General features: G+C 44.4%; 1 long non-coding RNA gene across 1 annotated transcript; it reads right to left on the bottom strand.

The window, feature by feature from the left end:
- Positions 1-1,605: 1,605 nt before the first annotated feature.
- LOC111828142 lies at positions 1,606-1,980 on the bottom strand. The gene is made up of 2 exons (XR_002831933.1): positions 1,937-1,980; positions 1,606-1,841 (listed from the first exon to the last, which is right to left on the bottom strand). It is a non-coding gene; the product is annotated as an uncharacterized LOC111828142 (long non-coding RNA).
- Between the last annotated feature and the right edge of the window lie 1,696 nt (positions 1,981-3,676).

Raw genomic sequence — 3,676 nt, 5'->3', positions numbered from 1 at the left:
CAGCTTCTGTTCAGTGTGAACATAGAGTGTGCAGGCCTGGCCCCAGGGGAGAAGTGAGCAGCCCTGAGACCTGCTTCTAGGGGCAGGAGACAAGAAGGAGATAAATGCTGCACAAAGACTGATTTCAATGCAGAAGATCAACCAAGGGGGTGGATTTACAACCTCACATCACATAAACCACACATCAGAGACCAACCCATATTCATTTATCAAGCAGGTGTTTATTAAGAGCTTCACACACTAGGCACTGTGCTACTAGGTGCCAGAGTTACATCCGAAAACAGAACAGACACTGTGTCCAGCCCTCATGGCCCTCTCAGTCTAATGAGAGATGGACAATGAGCTATAACAGGAGTGACACTTCCAGGGTGCTGTGGGGGCACAAAGGAGGGACAGCTAACCCTGGCTTAAGAGATCATGGAAGCCTTCTTGGAGGAGGTGACGTTGAGGCTGAGAGCTAAGGGATGAGCAGAAGTTAGCTAGGCCACAGCGGTGAAGGCTGACAGCAGGAAAGAATTTCAGGCAGAGAGCAGGATGTACCCTGTCTGGGGCATATGGCTGTATTTGACAACTAAAGCAAACATTACATTATTTGTGCTTTTAGGATTGTTCCCTCAGTGTTTACAATCTCCTAGCACAGCAATGGCAACCAGAGCTAACAGATATTCTCTATCAGTTTTCAAAGTGTGTTCTGGTTTTGCAGTTCTGTAAACGCCTGTTGTGACTTTCATGTTTAAGCATTATTTGGTTTCTCAAAGATTATTTTAAATAAAGTTTTTAAATTTTTTAACAGTTTTAGACCATTATTTGATTTTAACTTTATATTTTGAAATAACTTAAAACTTAAAGAAAAGTTACAGAACTATAAAAAAGCTCCCATATATTCTTTAACTATATATTCACCAATTGTTTACATTTGCTTTATCCATCTGTCTACCTATGGGTATATCCAACACATTATTATTATCTTTGCCAAACAACTTGAGCCACCATACCCTTTAGACCTAAATACTTTGGAGTGTATCTCCTAAGAACAAAGACATTTTGGTCCGGAACCACTGCACAATGATCAAATTCAGGAAAACTAACTAATACACAGTCTGTATTCAAATTTCACCAATTCTCCCAATAACATCTTTTACCTTTTTCTAGTATGAGATCCAGTCCAGGTCACACATTGCCTTTAGCTGTGGTGTTTCTCTGGGGTCCTTTAACCTGGCTCAGCCTTTCTTTGTCTTTCATGCATGCCATTGATGTTTTTTTTTTAAATATATTTTATTGATTTTTTACAGAGAGGAAGGGAGAGATAGAGAGTTAGAAACATCGATGAGAGAGAAACATCGACCAGCTGCCTCCCGCACATCTCCCACTGGGGATGTGCTCGCAACCCAGGTACATGCCCTTGACCGGAATCGAACCTGGAACCTTTCAGTCCGCAGGCCGACGCTCTATCCACTGAGCCAAACCGGTTTCGGCGCCATTGATGTTTTTGAAGAGTGCGGATCGGTTGTTTTGTAGAATGCCCCCTAATGTGGGTTTATTTGGTATTTCTTCATGATTAGATTCAGTTGATGTATATCCAGTAGGTGAGTGACGTTATGTCTGTTTTAGGAGATCACATCACTCATGAGATCAGTGTATCTCATTATTGGTGATGTTCATTTTTATTTTGGTTTTTGGTACATTTTCAAGGGTAACACACACATACATATCCAAATGTGTTTATATACAAATTTTATCACAAAGGAGATTAATGAGCTAACCTGCTCTACAGTTCCTTGTTAGAATGCAGACTTCAGTGTCCAGTTTCTCCGGCCATCTCTGCACATATTGTTAACTTCCTGTAAATGGGTCATTGATTCATAAGATTGTAGCTGTGTTTTGGCCTTTAAAAAGGCTGGATGTAAAACCGTAGGAGTAAAAAATTACTGCTTACCCATGCAAATCAGAATTGTCTTGATACTGTACAACCAAAACAACGTGCAAAAGAAAATTGGAATCCTGAGGCCGATGTAAGGTGACAATGATCCCTGCTACACAGATCTGGGTTCGTCAAAAGAGCCTCATTTGTCTCAATGCCTGATTTTATACTAATCTCGGCTTATAATATACCCTTTGCATATGTTCTGTATATGTTATATAAATTGGGCTCCTGTATGAGATATTGATTGAAACAAGAGTGCCCTTGCTTTGGCCGTTTGAAAACCATAGCTGTATACTACTGTATAACCCATACCCACTATACAATCTCTTTTGTTCTGGTGACCCAGGGCTCAGGAAATATACATCCATCCATTTACTAATAGGTCATTGAGTGTGGTCCCTGATTGCTCCAAATAGAACACCATTTGAGATTTCTTGCTTTTCTTTTCGAAATTCAGTTCTACTTCTGTTAAAACATACCAACACCAACCTTTTATCATTATACTATACTCTATGCAATCACCTGTTTAGGCCTACACAAATGGCCCACGTAAAGGACAGTCCTACCTTGGACAGTGTCTAGCCCACAGGTCTCACTTCACAAATGAGGACACTGAGATCCACAGGGGTTTCTTTGGAGGAAGGAGAGCTGTCAGTGGAGGTCAGACTGCAGCTTGGCCTGGGCAAGGGGTGGGGCAGCTTTTGGAAGGCAGAGGTGCTCTCGGGGGAGGTGACCAAGCTGCCTCCCCCACTCTCTCGGCCAGGTTGGGTTTTGGCAGCTGAAGCAGGCCGTGAGCAGGGTCCTGAATTCAGGCTGGTTTACGCAGTCAAATTCGCCCACCGAGTTGGAGCCGATCGAGGTCTTTGGGGGCTTCCAGATTCCCTAGTAGATTTTGGAACAGAAAATGGTCCTCATGGGAACACCAGGCAGAAGAGGAGCTGCCTTAGAAAGCCATTTATAAAATATTTTCATTGGGAAATGCAGTCGAAGCTCCCAAAGAATTTCCCAAGCTCAACCAATGTATCTATAAATGGGAGACCACCGAAGCTTATTCTATTCCATTCAACCACTGTGGATTTCATAGCTACAGGTGCAAGGCAGTACAATAGGACTTGGGGGGTGCCAAGGGGGATATCGGGACATTTAGGGCATGGACCCATGCTCAGGTAGCCTCCCATAATCCCAGGGAGATGATCCATACATATATTAAAAACTTAATAATAATATAAGGGGATGTTTGATGATATGCTCAGAGGAGGGGAAGAGAAAGGTGGATTATGGAACATTGGGACAGGAAAGCAGTCTGCCATGTGGCTAACCGCTGGGGCTTATAAGCCAAATGGCCTGGATGAAAATGCAGCTTCCCTACTTCCTAGCCATGTGGCAAATTACTTAAGTTCTCTAAGGTGCTTGGAAGCTCTGGTCACTTTCATTGTCACCAACATGTTAGCTGTTATTCTTTCAGTCTGAGCGCAAAACATCCTTTCAAGGAGAGGATGTGAGCAGAGAAGCCGAAGGGGGCTTCGCGGCTGGGTGACGGAATCATTAGGAATTATCCTCGCCAAAAGCTCCGCAGGCTACTTTTGTGACTTGGTTGGCATTCACCAAGCGAGGGCGAGAGGCCGCCACCCTGGACACTTGATCCCACCCACCCTCCTACGTCCGCACTCCTCGGCCCCGCCCCGCGAGGTCCCAGCGCCCGTCCCCAGAGGGCGCTGCCGCCCCGCGCCCAGCCCGGTCCCGCGAGCGCCC

This window comes from Myotis lucifugus, unplaced genomic scaffold, assembly GCF_000147115.1.
Source record: "Myotis lucifugus unplaced genomic scaffold, Myoluc2.0 scaffold_287, whole genome shotgun sequence".
NCBI lineage: Eukaryota > Metazoa > Chordata > Mammalia > Chiroptera > Vespertilionidae > Myotis > Myotis lucifugus.
The sequence above is the reverse complement of the archived record's forward strand: the minus strand, read 5'-3'. Positions and strand labels throughout refer to the sequence as shown.